This window comes from Ambystoma mexicanum, chromosome 5q, assembly GCF_040938575.1.
Source record: "Ambystoma mexicanum isolate Mex_15411 chromosome 5q, UKY_AmexF1_1, whole genome shotgun sequence".
NCBI classification, from domain to species: domain Eukaryota; kingdom Metazoa; phylum Chordata; class Amphibia; order Caudata; family Ambystomatidae; genus Ambystoma; species Ambystoma mexicanum.
In genome coordinates this window covers 767,949,425-767,969,278 of record NC_090933.1, presented here as the reverse complement: position 1 = coordinate 767,969,278, position 19,854 = coordinate 767,949,425, and the positions used below count along the sequence as shown (strand labels likewise).

Below are 19,854 nucleotides of genomic sequence, written 5' to 3'. Positions count from 1 at the left end.
AGTGAGACTGAAATGATCACAGCCCCGGCTCTGTTTTACATGGCATGCAGATTTATGCACCCCTTTGCTTATTAATCAGCCATCATGTGTACCTCTTGGTGGCAATGGCCACAACACACATTTCCTATTTGCTTTTGTTATTGATTTGTAACCCCTTGTTGTGACACTGCCTGAGCCCTTCAAGCCCAGATGCAGACCCTCCTCTCATTGTGCACACAGCTTTTAACTGTTTGCTTTGCAAGAAGAAGAGATCGAGGCGGCAGGGGAAAAGGTCCAGGGACTTCAGACACCAAAATACTCATTTTGGTTTCGGATGCAAAGAGCTACTGGGAAACCCAGGATCTAGAGGGAGAGATGGGCTTCTGTGGGTGGATCCGGACTGAGGGCTAGGGGAATGTGGGTGTGTATCCGAAGGGAGGGATGGGGCATTTTGGTGTGCACCAGAAGGGAGGGTGGGGCACCTGGCTTTGGATCTGGAGAGAGAGATGGGGCATCTGGATGTGTATCAGAAGGGAGGGATGGGACATCTGGGTGTGGATCTGGAGGTAGGAATGTGGGCAACTGGGTATGGATATTGAAGAGAGGGATGGGGGCACCTTGGTATGGATCTGGAGGGAGGGATGAGGCATCTGGGTGTGGATCTGGAGGGAGGGATGGGCATTTGGGTGTGGATCTGGAAGGAGGTATGGGCCATCTGTGTACGGATCAGGAAGGAGGGATGGGGCATCTGGGTGCAGATCAGGAGGGAGGGATGTGGCATATGGATGTGGATCTGGAGGCAGGAATGGGTATTTGGGTGTGGATCTGGAAGGAGGGATGGGTGATCTGGAGGGAGGGATGGGTACATCTGTGTGGATCTGGAGGGAGGGATGGGACATCTGCATGTGGATCTGAAGGGAGGGTTGGGACATCTGTTTGTGGATCTGGAGGGAGGGATGAGGACATCTGGGTGTGAATCAAACAGGAGGGATGGTGCATATGGGTGTGGATCTGGAGGGAGGGATGGGGCATCTAGGTGTGGCTCTGGAGGGAGGGATTGGGCTCTGGGTGGGGATCGGGAGTAAGGGATGGGGCATCTAGGTGTGGCTCTGAAACGAGGGATGGAACACTTGGGTTTGGATTTTGAGGGAGGGTTGGGGCACCTGGGAGTAGATCTGGAGGGAGGCATTAGGCACCTGGGTGTGCTCTGAAGGGAGGGATGGGGCACCTGGGTGTGTATCTGGAGGGAGGGATCGGGCACCTTAGTTTGGATCTGGAGCGAGGGATGGGGCATCTGGGTGTGGATCAGAAGGGAGGGATGAGGCATCTGAGTGTTGCTCTGGAAGGAGATATGGGGCACTTGGGTTTGGATGGAGGGATGGGGCATCTGAGTGCCGATCTGGAGGAGAAAGAGGACACCTGGGTTGGATATGGAGAGAGTGGTGAGGTATCTGGATTTGAATTTGGAGGGAGTGATGGGGCATCTGGGTGTGGTTTTGGAAGGAGGCATGAGGCATCTGGGTGTGGATCTGAAGGAAGGTGCGGGGCATCTGGGTGTGGCTCTGGAGGAAGGGATGGGGCAATTGGGTTTGAATCTGAAAGGAGGGATGGGGCATCTGGGTGTGGATCTTGATGGAGGGATGGAGCATCTGGGTGTGGACCTGGAAGGAGTGGGGCACTTGGGACTGGATTTGGAGTGTCAATCTGGAGGGAGGAAAGAGAGCACCGAGGTGTGGATCTGGAGGGTGGCACGAGGCATCTGGTTGTCGATATGGAGGAAGGGATGGAGCTCTGGATGTGGACCAGGAGGGAGAGATGTGGCATCTGGGTGTGGCTTCGGAGGGAGGGATAGGGCATCTGGGTGTGGATCTGGAGGGAGGGATGGGGACATTGGGTGTGGATCTGGAGGGAGGGATGGGGACATCTGGGTGTGGTTCTGGAGGGACGGATGGGGACATCTGGGTGTGGATCAAAAGGGAGGGATGGGGCATGTGGTTGTGGCTCTGGATGGAGGTATGGGGCAATTGAGTTTGGATTTGGAGGGAGGGATGGGCATATGAGAGTGATCTGGAGGGAGGGGAGAGGGCACCTGGATGTGGATCTGGAGGGAGGGATGGGGCATCTGGGTGTGGGTCTGGAGGGAGGGATGGGGCGTCTAGGTGTGGCTCTGGAAGGAGGTATGGGCCATCTGTGTACGGATCAGGAAGGAGGGATGGGGCATCTGGGTGCAGATCACGAGGGAGGGATGTGGCATATGGATGTGGATCTGGAGGCAGGAATGGGCATTTGGGTGTGGATCTGGAAGGAGGGATGGGTGATCTGGGTATGGATCTGGAGGGAGGGATGGGTACATCTGTGTGTGGATCTGGAGGGAGGGATGGGACATCTGCATGTGGATCTGAAGGGAGGGATGGGACATCTGCATGTGGATCTGGAGGGAGGGATGAGGACATCTGGGTGTGAATCAAAAAGGAGGGATGGTGCATATGGGTGTGGATCTGGAGGGAGGGATGGGGCATCTAGGTGTGGCTCTGGAGGAAGGGATGGGGCTCTGGGTGGGGATCGGGAGTAAGGGATGGGGCATCTAGGTGTGGCACTGAAACGAGGGATGGGACACTTGGGTTTGGATTTTGAGGGTAGGTTGGGGCACCTGGGAGTGGATCTGGAGGGAGGCATTAGGCATCTGGGTGTGGTCTGAAGGGAGAGATGGGGCACCCGAGTTTAGATCTGGAGGGAGGGATGGGGCATCTGGGTGTGGATCAGAAGGGAGGGATGGGGCATCTGAGTGTGGCTCTGGAAGGAGATATGGGGCACTTGGGTTTGGATGGAGGGATGGGGCATCTGAGTGCCGATCTGGAGGGAGGAAGAGGACACCTGGGTTGGATATGGAGAGAGTGATGGGGTATCTGGATTTGAATTTGGAGGGAGTGATGGGGCATCTGGGTGTGGTTTTGGAAGGAGGCATGAGGCATCTGGGTGTGGCTCTGGAGGAAGGGATGGGGCAATTGGGTTTGGATCTGAAAGGAGGGATGGGGCATCTGGGTGTGGCTCTGGATGGACGGATGGAGCATCTGGGTGTGGACCTGGAAGGAGTGGGGCACTTGGGACTGGATTTTGAGTGTCGATCTGGAGGGAGGAAAGAGAGCACCGAGGGGTGGATCTGCAGGGTGGCACGAGGCATCTGGTTGTCGATATGGAGGGAGGGATGGAGCTCTGGATGTGGACCAGGAGGGATAGATGTGGCATCTGGGTGTGGCTTCGAGGTAGGGATAGGGCATCTGGTTGTGGATCTGGAGGGAGGGATGGGGACATTGGGTGTGGATCTGGAGGGAGGGATGGGGACATCTGGGTGTGGATCTGGAGGGAGGGATGGGGACATTGGGTGTGGATCTGGAGGGAGGGATGGGGACATCTGGGTGTGGTTCTGGAGGGAGGGATGGGGACATCTGGGTGTGGTTCTGGAGAGACGGATGGGGACATCTGGATGTGGATATGGAGGGAGGGATGAGGACATCTGGGTGTGGATATGGAGGGAGGGATGGGGCATGTGGTTGTGGCTCTGGATGGAGGGATGGGGCAATTGAGTTTGGATTTGGAGGGATGGATGGGCATATGAGAGTGATCTGGAGGGAGGGGAGAGGGCACCTGGATGTGGATCTGGAGGGAGGGATGGAGCATCTGGGTGTGGGTCAGGAGGGAGGGATGAGGAATTTGGATGTGGATCTATCGGTAGGGATGGGGTATCTGGGTGTGGATCTGGAGGTAGGGATGGGGCATCTGGGTGTGGATCTGGAGGGAGAGGTGGGGGCATCCAGCTGTGGATCTGGTGGTAGGGATGGGACATCTAGGTGTTGATCAGAAAGGAGGAATGGGGCATCTGGGCGTGGCTCTGGAGGGAGGGATGGTGAATTTGGGTTTGGATTTGGGGGGAGGGATGGGGATATGCCTGTGCATCTGGAGGAAGCAATGTGGGCACCTGTGTGTGGATATTGAAGACAGGGATGGGGCACCTTGGTATGGGACTGGGTGGGGGCATCTGGGTGTGGTTCTGGAAGGAGGGATGAGGCATCTTAGTGTGGATATGGAGGGAGGGATGAGGACATCTGGGTGTGGATCAAAAGGGAGGGATGGGGCATGTGGTTGTGGCTCTGGATGGAGGGATGGGGCAATTGAGTTTGGATTTGGAGGGAGGGATGGGCATATGAGAGTGTTCTGGAGGGAGGGGAGAGGGCACCTGGATGTGGATCTGGAGGGAGGGATGGAGCATCTGGGTGTGGGTCAGGAGGGAGGGATGAGTAATTTGGATGTGAATCTATCGGTAGGGATGGGGGATCTGGGTGTGGATCTGGAGGTAGGGATGGGGCATCTGGGTGTGGATCTGGAGGGAGAGGTGGGGGCATCCAGCTGAGGATCTGGTGGTAGGGATGGGACATCTAGGTGTTGATCAGAAAGGAGGAATGGGGCATCTGGGTGTGGCTCTGGAGGGAGGGATGGTGACTTTGGGTTTGGATATGGAGGGAGGGATGGGGATATGCCTGTGCATCTGGAGGAAGCAATGTGGGCACCTGTGTGTGGATATTGAAGACAGGGATGGGGCACCTTGGTATGGGACCGGGTGGGGGCATCTGGGTGTGGCTCTGGAGGGAGGGATGAGGCATCTGAGTGTGGATCTGGAAGGAGGAAAATGGCACCTGGGTGTGGGTCTAGAGGGATGGATGGGACATCTGGGTGTTGATCTGGATGGATGGATGGATGGATGGATGGATGAGGGCACCTTGGTTTGATCTGGAAGGAGGGATGGGGCATGTGGTGTGGATCTGGAGGGTAGGATGGGGCACATGGATGTGGAGATTCAATGGGGAGATGGTGAAGTGCGTTATGCATCTGGAGGGAGGGATGGTGCATCTGGGTTTGGATTTGGAGAGAGTGATGGGCCATCTGGGTGTGGTTCTGGAGGGAAGCATGAGGCATCTTGGTGTGGATCTGGAGGGAGGGATGGGGCAACTTGGTGTCGATCTGGGGGAAGGATGGGGCTCTGGATGTGGATCAGGAGGGAAGGATGGAGCTCTGGCTGTGTATCAGGAGGAAGGGATGGGGCATCTGATGTGAATTTACAGGGAGGCATGCAGAATCTGGGTGTGGATTTGGAGGGAGGGAAGAGGGCACCTTGATTGGATCTAGAGGGAGTGATGGAACATCTAGGTGTGAATCTGGACAGAGGGATGGGGGCCCCTTGAATTGTATCTGGGGGGGATGGGGCACCTGCGTGTGGATCTGGAGGGAGGGATGGCACCTGTGTGTGGATGTTGAAGGGAAGGATGGGGAAACATGGGTGTGGAACTGAAGGGAGGGATGTGGCATCTGGATATTGGTTAATGGGAAGTATGGGGCATTAGGGTGTGGATCTGGAGGGAGGGATGGAGCATTTGGGTGTGGTTCTGGAGGGAAGGAAGTTGGTACCTGGTTGTGGATCTCGAGGGAGGGATGAGGCGAATGGGTGTGGATCTGGAGGGAGGGATGGGTCATCTGGATGTGGCTCTGGAAGGAGGTATGGGGCACTTGGGTTTGGATTTGGAGGGAGGGATGGGGCATCTGGGTGTTAATCTGGATGGAGTGATGGGGCATCTGGGTGTGGCCCTGGAGGGAGGGATGAGGCACTTGGGTTTGGATCTCCAAGGAGGGATGGGGCATCTGAGTGTGTATCTGGATCGAGGGATGTACCATCTGACTGTGGATCTGGAGGAGGGATGGGGCATCTGGGTGTGGCTCTGGAGGGCGGGGTGAGGCACTTGGGATTGGATTTGGAGGGAGGGATGGGGCATCTGAGCGTTGACCTGGAGGGAGGGAAGAGAGCACCTGGTTGTGTATCTGGAGGGTGGCATGAGGCATCCTGTTGTGGATGTGGAGGGAGCGATGGAGCTCTGGATGTGGATCAGGAGGGAGAGAAGAGGCATCTGGGTGTGGTTCTGGAGGTAGGGATAGGGCATCCAGGTGTGGATATGGAAAAGGGGAGGGGCACCTGAGTGTGGATCTGGAGGTAGGGATGGGGAATCTGGGGATGGCTCTGGAGGGAGGGAGAATATGGGTGTGGATGTGGAGGGATGAATAGGACATCTGGGTGTCGATCTGGGGGATGGATGAGGGCACCTTGGTTTGGATCTGCAGGGAGGGATCGGGCATGTAGTGTGGATCTGGAGGGAAGGATGTGGCACATGGATGTGGAAATTCAATTGCGAGATGGGGAACCTCGTTTTGCATCTGGGGGAGGGATGGGGCATCAGAGTTTGGATTTGGAGTGAGTGATGGGGCATATGGGTGTGGTTCTGAAGGGGAGGCATGAGGCATCTGGGTGTGGATCTGGAGGGAAGGATGGGGCACTTGGGTTCAGATCTGCAGGGATAGGTGGGGCATCTGGGTTTGGATCTGGAGGGATGGATGGAGCATCTGGGTTTGGATCTGGAGTGAGGGATGGGGCATCTTGGTGTCAACCTGGTGGGAAGGATGTGTGACGAATCGACTTCCGGGGAACCAGGGGTCCAGGGATGAATATCGGTTTCTAAAGCATCAATCAGCCCCACACCTTTAGTACACCAGAAGGGATCTGAACAGATTGAAACACAAGTCAATTATAAACCTCTTTGTCCAATTTTTGGTAACTTGGACTTAACGGAAGGCTTATCTCTGCAAGGTCGTGGATCGTTGGTTAGTTGCAACACAGCAAAAATTCAATTATTACCCAATGTTAAAAGGGACTGTCCAGTCAAGGTTGTATAAAAATGTCTACTTTATTATTATTACAATAGACAGTTCTAGCACACTACAAAATACAACCCACCCTGTAAAGGAACACAGGGGAATGACAGTTTCACGAAAGAAAGGGAAGCACCTTGGATAAAGAAAGGAGGGTGGTCGGTAAAGCAATCAGTCTTAACTGTTCAAGGTTATTTGGTTTCAGCACCAAGGGAGCAATGGGTAGTAAATGTCACTAGGGGCTTTCGGAGAAGGACCAGGTGGACAAAACCACAATGTACCTGGTGCTTGAGATTTTATTGATGCTCGACAGCGTTGAGTCGGTTCCAGGACGCTTTGTAGCTCATGCGACAGTGTTCAAGATGGGAGACAGCTGCGGGTATAAGGCAGCAGGCAGTTCGGCAAGCGAGGCCGGACGGACGGCTGCAGGCTGGCCTACACGGCGGCTCTGGGTCAAGAATCAATGTCTCTGTGCTGGTTGGCGTTTCTGGAATGCTGGTCAAGGCGATTCAGATGGCTTGATTGACAGCAGCTTGACAACAGTCAGTGGTGCAGCGGGTCACAGTTAGAGGGTTCAAATGCCTCGAAAATGTCCTTAAAAGATGGACACTGGTTGATGCTTGTGTGGCACTCCTCCTAGCTTTTTCGCAGGGCTTGTGTCGTCCTTTCAAGGCGGAAGGCCCAAAGCTGAGGAGAGTGTTTTGCAGGCAACGGCCTTGTCCTTTGTTCAGAGACTCTCTGGCACTTCCCACCTAGGAAGCTTGCTGGCAAAATCTAGCAGGGCACGCTGTGTGCTGGCTGGCTACCGGTTCTGGAGCTGCTGGACAGGTTCTCTGAGTCTGGTATCGCCCTCTGTTCCTTGGGATTTGTTTAGGGGAGGGATCTTGCTTCCCTCTTGGAAATCCTGGCCTCTATCACTGGCAGAAGATGTAAGGTAGACTGTACCTTCAGCCAGGGACCAAATGAGTCCTTCTTCTTACTCCTTTCAAAGTCATCAGATGATCTGCTAAGTGAGGGGTTCAGCCCTCTTTTAAAGCCAAATGGGCCCCAGCGATTGGTGCAGGCTAAGCCTACCTTAATGAACTAATCCTGGGTCCCCACCAACAATCTTCTGTTATGCATGAGGTCAGGACCAGAGTGCTCTGCAACAGCAAAGGTAATGGGTGACAGTTTATACCTAAGTCCCACCCATCTTCCTGTCTGTTGTAGATCAAAGTGTCTCTCCGGTCAACTGAGCCCTCTGTGACTCTTGATTAAAGCGCAGGTCTCCCTTGAAGTATGTACATCTCCCATCGGAAAGGGTTCCTCTCTGCATGGGTACCTATGGTAACTGATGGAGCCAGACATGCCATTCAATGCCTTTCATACACAGGGGTGGGAACTAGCTTCAAGTTGACACATTGCATACCAAAGGGGTGTCAGCCCTGCTTTCCTATTGTCTGCTCCAGCAACCGAGCCACGTCAAGGCTTGACTCAATTATCTCTAATTTGTATGCATTGCCAGCAGCCGAACTAGATAAAGGGAAAGCAGATCCATGGAGCCTTTGATATTTTAATTGGGCTACCCATGGCTGGAGGAAGGTGTGCCTTCCCCCTTCTGGAAATGCTTTGATGAACCTGTGCCTGTCACATTCATCTGAACTTGACAGAGGAGAATGGCGCCTGTAGGCTGTGTCCTCCCGGAGTACACGTGACTATTATGTTTTATGCAGTGAGCAGAGATAATGTGTGCAGAATGGCCACACGCATTTTCGGTCATTGATCTCCCATCATTCATTTTCATTATCAAAAAGTCAAAAAAGCCCAGGCGATCGCACACTCTCTGTGTCGATGGTTAAATTCCTCACAGGATGGGGTTCTCAGTATGGATCAGGAGGGAAGGATGGGGCTCTGGCTGTGGATCAGGAGGAAGGGATGGGGCATATGTGTGTGGGTCTGGATGGAGTTGTGTGACATCTTGGTAGGGTTCTTGAGGGGTGATGTCTGGGGTGCCTCGGTGTGGCTCTGCAAGGAGGGATGGGGCACTTGGGTTTTGTTCTGGAGGGAGATATGGGGCATCTGAGTGTGGATCAGAATGAGGCAAGAGGGCACCTGAGTGTGAATCTGGTGCAAGGAATGAGGCATCTAGGTGTGGATCTAGAGGGATGTATGGGGCATCTGAGTGTGGATCTGGAGGGAGGCATGAGGCATCTGGGTGTGGATCTGGAGGGAGGGATGGGGGTGGGGCATGTAGGTCTGCAGGCCGGGATGGGGATGTGTGGTGGTGGGAGGAATGGGGGCATGTCAATCTGAAGGTAGGGATGGGGTTCTGTGGGTCTGGAGGGACGTAGGGGACTTGTCGATGTGGGTTTGGAGCGAGGGATGGAGGCAGGTAGATCTGGAGGGAGGGCTGTGTGTCAAGAGAGAGAATAGCAACATGTGTTTCTGAATGTAGGGCTGGGGGCATGTGGGTCTGAAGGGAGGGTTGGAGCACCTGGATCTGGGTCAGGAGTGAGGGATGGGGCATCCAGGTGTGACCGGATAGATGGGCATGTAGTTCTGGGGGGAGGGATGGAGGCAACTGCTGTGAATGGAGAGATGGGGCCATGGGTCTGGCTGGGGGCATCTGCTTGTTTATGGTGGCATGGAGGGCTGGCACTTGTGGGTTTGGAAGGAAGGATACGGCTTGTAGGTCCAGAGGGACGGATGGTGGCATGAGGGGCTGGATGGAGGGAGGGATGGGGCATCTTTGTATGAATGGAGGGATGGGGCATGTGGGGTCTGGAGGGAGGAATTGGGGCACATGCGTCTGGGCAAGGGTTCAAAATGTGCACTCACCCCTAGCCATTGCCTAGTGATTTTTCACTCCTGATGGGTAAGACATTGTGTGCTGTGTGTATGCATAGAATTGAGGCAACAATTGACTTATGTCTGGATTGTAGCTTGCAACATGAAATGCTGCCTCTGGATGTAGGCATGTAGGTCTGTAGAGGGGGGATGGAGGCATCCATGTCTGGAGGGAAGTGTGGTGGCATGTGGGAATTGAGAGAGGCGTGGGGCATGTGGGTCTACAGGAGGATTGGGGAATGTGGGTCTACAGGAGGGGGGGCACATGGGTGCAGAGGGATGTGTGGGGGAATCTGGGTGTAGGTCTGGTGGGAGGGACTGGACATCTGGCTGTAGGTCCAGAGTGTTGGATGGGGAAGCCACCTGTGTTTGGGTCTGGTGGAAGGGCAGATGGGCCATCTTGATGTAGGCCTGGAGGCAGGGAAAATGGGGACCCTGAGGCAGGGTGGATGTCACCATCTGGGTGGGAATCTAGAGGGGGGAATGCAGCATCCCTCCCTCCGGTATGGGGTACTGTATGTGGGTTGAGGGGGAGGGTGCCTGGGTGTGGGGATGGCGGATGGGCCCAACTGGGTGTGGTTCTTGAGGGTGGGCTGGGGGGCATCAGGATGTGGATCTGGAGGATGGATGCAGGGATGCATGCATTTGGGTGTGGGTCTGGAGGGAGGGATGTGGCATCTGAAAGGATGGAAAGGACAACTGGGTTCTCGGTCTGGTGGGAGGGAGTTATGGGTGAAATCAGTGTGAGTCCAGCGAGAGGGACGGGGTGACTAGGTGTGTGTCTGGAGGGAGGGACGGACGGTGGTGTGGGTTTGGAGGCAAGGCAGATGTGGCCATCTGGGTGAGGGTTTGGAGGCAGGGTGGATAGCCCTGTGGGAGTGGGTCTGAAGGGAGGGATGTGGCATCGGGATGTGGGTTTGGTGGTCTTAAAACCTTGCCACCTCATTCTCCCCCTCTAGCCTCCCATTTGTTCTTCCAAAATTTTCTGCATTTGCCAGTCTTAACTCACCTTCCTTCTTAGGTTTCACTCGTCAGCCTCCTTTCTTCAAACTCCCGCACAGACTGAGAGCCAGGTGTGTGTCCGTGCATCTGTCCATGTGTGTGTCTCTGTGATTGAGTTTAGAGAGAGCAGAGCGTGCCTGGTGACCCCCTCACCGAGCTGGACTTTGGATAAAGGTCTGCATTTCTGTGTTTAAATTTGGACTGCTATTTGATTGGCTGGGCTTCTTGGTGTTCACCTGGTGGTAATTTGCCATCATGCGGTGGCCATTTTAAATTACACTTTCAGTTTGGTGTTGGCACTGAGTGCTCTGTGGGGAAGATCCATCCCTTTACCTTCCCCAGATGTGTGCTGCCCTTTGGGACTTATTGGGGAGCCGTGGCGGTAAAGTTCTATGTATGTGGTTAGGTACTTGGTAGGGCAACGTGTGACAAGCCCACAGACAGTGAGGGCCAAACTGTGTTCATGGAACTCGACTGTCAACCTTAGAAATATGCCAGTCTTCTCTGGCGTCTCGGACAGGGTTTAGTTTTGGCCCATGTTGGGTACCAGTGTTCCTGGTTTGGAATTTTGGGTCGGCCTCAAGAGAGCTTTGTGCTTTCAGTTGGTGCGTGGGACTGTGGGCCTTCTGCCATTGGGTGTACCATCCATGGTACCTCCAGCGTCATGCAGGAGACTTGGTCACAGAAAGTCAATTGACTTTTAACTCCTGTCCAGGCTCTTGCAACCTGGGAACTTGTACCATTGTTAATATCATACTAATCACAATTTCATAAACTCAAGCTATTTCTTACATCTTATCCATGTTACAATGTGCTGTTGGTAGAGTGCTATATTTCATTAGGTTAAGCACCATCTATTTTTTTCTATGACCATTTACTTCTTTAACTAGGTGGCAAGTAGTAGGTGCAAGCACACAAGGCCCACAAGCCTATTGCAGCACCCGTTAGAGGTTTCTGTTATTCTTTGTGCACAGATGGGTGTGTAGTGTGATAAGTCAGAATCGAGATCAGAGGCAAGGTGACATTTTGGGCAAAGCAGTTCTTTATTTGAACACCAAAAACATAAGCTATCCCTATGTTTCTCTGCCCTACTCTTAAAGAAAGGAAAAGAGTCTCAAAGAGCGCCTGTCAGGATGTCTGCGAAATTAATCAAAGTCTGCCTTGCAGAAAACTATTTTAGCCCGATTCCTGTTCCTACCACTGTAATCTCAAAGGAACCTAAATTTAACAAAAGATACGATAAGGGCCTTTGCCGGACAAAAGAATGCTGCTGGTTTCTTACTACATCGTAATGTATCTTTGCCAGAAAGGGGCTTCTTCAGAAATACCCCAGCCACAGCAAACACCTCTTCTGCAGCTATCTCTACGTTCTGCGCCGCACTCCATAGAATACAGTGGAGTCCCACAATAAATTTGGTCCATTTGTATACATAGCCCCTCCAACTTTTACTTCTCATGCCTTCCTGAGCATCTTATCTATCCCTCGCCCTCAGCCCAACTATGTACCCGAATTTGCTCCTCCCTACCACTACTGAATGTTCTACCATACTCCTCCCTTGCCTCTTTAACAGGCAAAAAACCTTCAACCCATAAACTATGGCTGGAGGTGCTATACAAATGCAAGATAACATAACATATTACTGCTATGTAATGGTTTTGTATATCCACTAACGCAACAGGAAATCATACGTTCTTGTGATTGGTGTGTGCAGTGTTTACATGTCACAAGTCTAGAAAGGCAAATTGTGACCAGAGGGCGACCATATCCGAGCAAAGAAGCAACTGGAGCAAAGGCAAAGTGAAAAGCATGCTGGAGCGCTATAAACATATCTACGACTCTGAGTAAACCAAAGAAAGCAAGATTAGTACTGTAATTCTGCAAATACAATTTGTAGATGCGCGTATTTGGACTTGGACATTGAGCATTAACTTTGAGAATAGAGGGATTGGACTTGGGCTTTTTGGAACCTGAACGTGGACCGTAAGTCTTTTTTTAGAAGAGCCCCTTTTCACATCTTTCATTACTGTAGGCCCCTTTTCAGGTTCAAGACCCTAGATTAAATACGAGTTAGCACCACAGCCTACCGTGTCCAGGACTAACCAGTGTGGAAACAGAAGGGGTGAGAAGGGGACCCGGAGCTCCATTACCTGGGGCGGTCTTGGTGCGAGTAAAGAATGCAGGAGGTGAGACATTTACCCACTAGTTTTTAAAACAAAATATATAATTGTGATAGTGGTTGCTCCTACTCAACCGTACAGAAAAATTAGAAAAAAGAAACAAAAAAAAACAATTACATCATATTATCATACATAACCAACACAGCACAATTATAAAATTAAAAACGATATAATAGAATACAATTCCAATTCAATAAGAAAATACCCTAAACTAGTTTGATTTGGTGCACTTAGGCAAAATAACATTGTAAAGAAAGAAGAACAATAAAATCACAAACATACATCAGGACATTCCCCACCTAATGCATACCAAACCTGCATGGTGAAGAATCTTATAACGGAAATGGTCACTGCAGTTTCCTCACCTTGCGATATACAAAAAGGTCTCTTCTACACGCACCTGTCCAAACAAGACACTAGTCCCCCATGACATGCGCAGTCCAACCAGCCCGAGGCCAGGCACACCACGCAGCATTTATCTACCGCACACGCGCAGTAGCACGATACAGTGACACAGCTCATTCTACCGAAGAGCTGACCGCCGCCGCACGCCGCAGCAAAGACAAAGACTCAGGTATTCCACCTCCCCTTTCATTAGGACCTGTACCCTCCAGTGTGTTCCCTAAATCGACCTATTCATGCCTTAATACCACTGCTTTATCACCCTATGCACGTCCATTTTTGTTTAAGCATTTCGCCTTTTGTTCACTCTCTGACTCGAAATGCTCACTTCGCTTCACCACGTGTTCCCACTGCAATGTTGGCAGTCCCTAGTCTTATTTTTCTAAGTACACTCAGTGCCTTCCTGTCTGGCTATTTATTGGACATATAGTTTGTGCTATAAATTGAATGAACAAGCACCTTTGAAGATCTGTGCACTTCACCAAGCACTTTGTTTAAGATATAAATATACTTCCTCTCACCTTGTCTTTCCCACAGCTCTGTGTACGATTTACACGTCACAGTCTTGATATAAACTAGATCCCAAAAGATTGTCTCTTTACCTACTCAGCTCAAGGACTCTGACTCATGCAAAGTTTCAAAATAGGGATTGCCTTACTGCCACAGGTTCTTCAGGCTGAATATAATGAAACAACAAAAATGAACCTGGGCGAAATGAGATCAAAACATCTGTACACATTTAAACAATACCAGGTCTTGTCAAAAAAAATATATATTTATTTGTAAACAATTTACAAAAATATTTATTGTTCTCAACATCCCCATTTAAACACCACCATTCATTCCATCATTCATTTACACTCTCACTATACATGTCAATATTCCACACTTGTGGTACTCAGACCACCTAGAACTAATATATTAACATAAATTTCAACACCTCTTGGTGATTACAGTAAGTGTTAATACAAAAACAAATAGCATCCTGCTTATTTGCTGTAACTCAACATATGTTTCGGTCGTCACAATAGGCCCCTAATTTAAGCCGGTAAATATAAGCGACCTTCTTCAGGAGACGGATCGTTCTGTTGCAACCACTCCGAAATGTCAAAAGGTCGAGGATGTCATCAAACCTCAATCTACAAACAAACAATATACATAACATCAGAATTCCTTATTTGTTTAGACACAGATATATCTTGTGTGTATATCTCAGTTTATGTGTATACAGATTGGCACTCACCTCCACGGGAAATAATGGAGACGCGTGTCAACGATGGACTAAATCCTGCAGTGGTGCTAGATAACTCTGCGCCTATACTGCAACGTAAGAGGAGGACAAAGCATCTTAGTAAGCCTGCCCTATAAACAATACACCATTGTATAAATGGTCTGGACACACTGTCTTACCTGATCAAAGATTCAGGTATGGGGGTGTCTTGCGTCTTTAGTCAATAAATCCAAAGAGGAAAAATCCCTGTTCTCGCCTGAAATGCAACACAGAGACTCAATACTCAAATATTTTCATCTTGACCACACTGGAGGTAATCAAAACCTCCTATCAATTCGCCTCACCTCATGTGGCCGAGTCCAGAAATGTTCTAGTCTGTTACACCAGTTTTTTCTCACTGCGCGTTGATTCCAGTTCAATGTTCCTGAAGGAATACATGGAACAAAACGTCATGCTCATATATGTAACTAGCTCAAAGCATTATCAAGGTTTTTTTAATGCTGTTGTCTCACTCCCCTGCCCCTCCCCACATAGAGTTTTGTGGAGGAAACAGATTAAAATTCCCTTTATGAACCTTTGTTCAATCATGCTGGAGTTCTATAACAACCCCACTCTCATATTAGGCTTTTCTGACCCTAAAAATAATAATGGGTCAGCGTGCACAGTGACTGCCAAACAGCTTCTAATGCTTATGGAAAAACACACAACTGCTGCCTTAACTGGGCTCCATGGCTGTTCAAACGCCTCTATACGAGTGAAAAGGGGAAAAAACAGACACATCCAGCATATGTTTACATGTGCTATGCATGCTGATTGTCAGCAGAAATGGAATTGAAAGGGTTGAGTTTACCCTCGCACTCTCTCTCTCTTCAAAACTGCAAACAAACTTTGTGGATTTAAACACTGAAACCCACACACACATTTTACTTACCATGAGTTCCTTCTCTCTTATCCTGCACACACTCCAAATTTCATGCTGTTTCCTGGGCGTGGCTTCCTTAAATATGCCATCAACATGGTGAAAGGACTCTTGAGCCCCAATTCCCAGAGGCTTCTGGGCAATGTAGTCCCTCCGTAAGCAAAACATTTTTTTCTTTTTTTCTTTTTCCTTTTTCATGAACCAAATAGTGTTTGTTTGATAAACCTGGAGGAACAATGCAGCATGAAGGATGAATTACCTCACCCTATTACGTGCATGAAACAATAAACGCTGCTATACCATGATTGATTCTGTTGGTGAACAGAACTGTTAAGCCCCGGCTCCCAGTGACTTATGGGCATTGTAGTCCCTTCATGGACAAAAGTTTTTTACATGAACAAACATTTTAGATTGTGTAAAAATACCAGTGCAGCATGAGGGATGTTAAAAAGATGCATTACCTCACCCTATTTCGTGCATAGACCAATGGGTGCTTTTTTCTTTTTCCTTTTTCGTGAACCCAATAGTGTTTATTTGATCAACCTGGCGAAACCATGCAGCGTGAAGGATGAATTACCTTACCCTATTACGTGCATGAAACAATAAACGCTGCTATACCATGATTGTGTCTGTTGGTGAACAGAACTGTTAAGCCCCGGCTCCCAGTGACTTATGGGCATTGTAGTCCCTTCATGGACAAAAGTTTTTTACATGTACACACATTTTGGATTGTGTAAAAATACATTTTAGATTGTGTAAAAATACCAGTGCAGCATGAGGGATGTCAAAAAGATGCATTGCCTCACCCTATTTCGTGCATAGACCAATGGGTGCTTATGCCCTCCAGTCCTACTACCTGGATGGACTCAACATTTTCTGACCTAGGCGGCATTCAACCCGAACATGGTAGGTCTCCTCCATTTGCAGTTTTTAACTTCCCAGACACCTCTCTCACCGTACTAACCAGTCCCCTGTAATTCAACAGGCTGACGGTTCCTACTACTTCACCTGACTTGATCCATCTGTCCTGAAGACCGTTCGGTACCTGGTGCAACAACGCTGCTTCCATCCCTTCAGCCACATTCACCAGCTATCCATACCGAACCAGAAACACATAATAATGTGTCGACAAGTCTAAAACAAAGCCTATTGTCTTATTAATACTATTGTTTGAAACAACAAAAAACTGTGATCTTTCACTCTGCATACTAACCCACAATAATGCACACTCTAATGTGTTCACCATGTATAGTTTCAGCGCCACGGCGCAGTTTGTAAAAAATTGTCTTCTTTTCTCTCTGTGTTAGAGTAAAATAAAAAAAAACTGTTTTTTGTCAGCTTCACCTCTCCAAAGGGTTTTTTTGTCCTTCAGAGCTAACATTGTTTTTAGCTCTACTGCAAACCTCGGCGACCCTATGTCACGCCATCGGTCAGGGTAGCTTTGACTCATCTCTTGCTCTATTGTACCTATTACCCTCTCGAGTCAAGCCCCCACACAAAAAAGAGGGTGCGCCCACCTATTTCTCATCATCTAAAATGTTAAGTTACATCTGCTCTTCCATTAATACAATAAGATAAAATATTACAATAATCAGAAGTGGCCACAGAAGCATTAGCAAATGGAGATGAGGCTGTTTTATAGAATTACATTACACATTTCTGATGCAATGTTCCATGAGAATTTTGGCACACATTTTGAATGCGCTGATGCTGTTCTCTAAAAGTAAAACAAACCTGATGACATGCTGTACTATCAGGGTAATGGCATGCGTTTCTGAAACACATTTCACCTAGCCTATGAATCTGGCAATCACCATCACACTTTAAAACCAATTTAAACTCTCATTTGACTACTTTTATAATTCCCCACTAGATACTTGAGAATTTGCACTATTGACCCTTCATCCTTGAAGACTGCAAAACGAAACTATATTATTAATCAGGACTAGGGGTACTGCTGCTGATCTCTTTTCTAAGACAATCCCTGGCTGTTTCCATGGTGTACTGGTAAATAACAGAGAATGTTCACTGCTTTCCCTACACTATTAAAACTGCATTATTTAACAGGACAATGGGCACTGCTGACAAGCTTCCCTCTAACATGATCTCTGAGCTGCTTTGATGGTGCCCTTGTAAAGTGTAGAAAATGTGCATTATTTAACCTTTATCCTGGAAAATGGTACACATTTTGCACTATTTACCCTTCGTCCTAGCAAATAGCAGATATGTTTGCATTATTTACCCTTTGTCCTGGCAAATAAAACTCCTGCACTATTTACCCTTCATCCCATCCTCCTAGCAAACAGTAGACATGTTGCACTGTTTACCCTTTGTCCTTGCAAATAGTACACATTTTGCACTATTTACCCTTTGTCCTTGCGACTAGGCCTTACCAAACCAGACATTTTTTAAAGATTCTATCATTGTTAATAACGATAAAAAGCTGATGTTTCTTTACAGCGAGATGCGATAACATCAGCAGCAAAGAGCAAATCTAACCTAAATCTCGTAAAAAGAGTTCTTTCCCTAGGGCACGTTATCAGATTTAGGTACACTTCACCGCCCCATGATGTTTTAAAACATAGATAGCTAATGGTCATAGAACCTAAGGCAGACCCAGACAAAAAGTATGATAGTGCTAAATGTGTTAATAATAACAAAGGTGTGAAACATCATTTGCAAGGCCTTGGGCATCCTTTATTGACAATGCTAGCGGAGAACAAAGCTCACAGGAGTGGGTGTGTGTGCTGTGGGGCAGTACAGTGCATCAGGCTGATGTGGGCAGGCAGGAATTAGAGCAGGTTTTTTTGGGGGAGGGCAGTGACTTGAAACTATAGCCAACTTCAAGTCAGCCACTTAGATGGTCAGGTTCAAATCCAGTCTGAATTGCCCGCCTCTAATAAAATACTAACTCATTCGCCCACCCCTTAATAAGTACCTCGCCATTTAACAGCAATAGTGCAATATAACTCCATGCATTCATCACTTGGCATTCATTTATCTAAGGACTCCCCTGGGTTCAGTCCTCTTAGATCCATGCATCTTGTTCTAGTAGGCATGGTGTAAGAGTTTTTCTCCTTTTTCTTTTTTTCACCAAACTGTTCGTGCACCTTCCTTTTAACAGTGAATCACCCTCTATGGCCCCTATTTTCCAACTTTGTTCTCTCTCCATCTACACCCGCCTGTCCTATTCGGTTGTTTTCTCCTGTTTTTCTGACCAACATGTTATTTTCGGTTTTAAGGGAGCAATGGTATTTTTCTAGGGAAATAGACACAAACCACACTTCTCCTCCCTCATATCTTCTTGATCTCTCCATACCCATATCGGGCTATTGGTCCCTGCCTAATTTAATGCAAATGCTGGCCAATGCCGCTTTAACTTATTTGACTAACCATGGCCCTTGAGTTATGCACCTAAGGCAGCTCCTTTGGCTTGAACACCACACCAGCAAAAAAAAGATCATATTTTAGATTATATTCAGCGGCTAATGCTGTGGCAAGTCAAAAACAACTACCAACCAATTTGGAAATTTGGCAAGGGTGTAAAGCCTGGGCCTTTTCAGATTTTTAGTACATAAAATGATGCAGGTGATTCCTTCTTCAAAGCCGCAATGTGCTAACCAGATCCCCATTTGTCGCAACTCCAGTCGCGTCTGCTCAACACTGGACCCTAAACCAAATCTCTGAAGGGTCACTGCCCAACTCTAACCGGGGGTTACAACCAAAGCTCCGTCCAGCTAGCTGAGAACTGCCGCCTCATTTATTGCACATAGACGCACCCTCGATCACCACTTGGACGACCGTTGCCCGCCGACTCAATCTACTGGAGCATCACTTGCCGACCCTTTTAACCGGCTGAAGCCTGACTCTGCCAGGCCAACCACAAAGCAATCTTGGGACCGCCCGACCTGCAGCAATTGAACTGCCACAGTTCAGCCGCACAGATCACCCGCTTAGACCATGCTCGGCGCCCAATTGTTGCTAGGGCCTCCATGATCCTACGTGCTCCATTGAGCCCGATTAGCTTGCATCAACGTTCGAAGCTGGGTCTGATGCCTCAGCCCACCAAGAACTGAATCCAGGTACTCTGACACTCAACTGCCCCTTGATCTACTTGGGCCCTACAAACTGGTTAGGTCACGATCACTCCTGTTTTCTACATCATATCCTTTTTATGGTAGTACCTTATCTACCGCCCTTAGAACTACACCCAGAGTGCTACTTTCTACAGTCTGTTGCATCTCTTCTGTTCATTCCTTTGGGGTGGGTTTTTGTATATTAATCTCTTTTTGTTCCACTTTAAGATGGTGTGTTTTATTAAAGTGTTTATATTTTTAAAGAACCATGATTGGACATTCCCTTTATTTTGGACTGTGATACTGTGTTGTTTGGGTCACTAATGGTTCACCTTCACACCCCTCTTGAGAGTACAGCCTTCCCTCTGCCTGTGTTACCACAAAAGGCAAAGGAGGTATATCTTTTGATTGTCCCTGTTTTATCTTTAGGATTGTGACGTGTTTTGGTTTGTAGAAGTGTGAGGGCTCAGTGGGCCATATGACCCCTACTC

The 19,854-nt window shown here is 49.0% G+C and overlaps 1 long non-coding RNA gene across 3 annotated transcripts in view; it reads right to left on the bottom strand.

Annotated features, from left to right (window-relative positions):
* LOC138497650 (uncharacterized) overlaps positions 1-19,854 on the bottom strand; it is a 60,115-nt gene that overhangs the window by 3,019 nt on the left and 37,242 nt on the right. Inside the window, exons 2-6 of one of the 3 annotated variants that reach the window (XR_011278630.1) lie at positions 15,300-15,512; positions 14,713-14,792; positions 14,548-14,624; positions 14,381-14,457; positions 14,201-14,276 (exon numbers count right to left, since the gene is read on the bottom strand). This is a non-coding gene — a long non-coding RNA (uncharacterized lncRNA). The remainder of the gene's footprint in view (positions 1-14,200; positions 14,277-14,380; positions 14,458-14,547; positions 14,625-14,712; positions 14,793-15,299; positions 15,513-19,854) is intronic. The other 2 variants (XR_011278629.1, XR_011278628.1) reach the window with 2 other exon arrangements.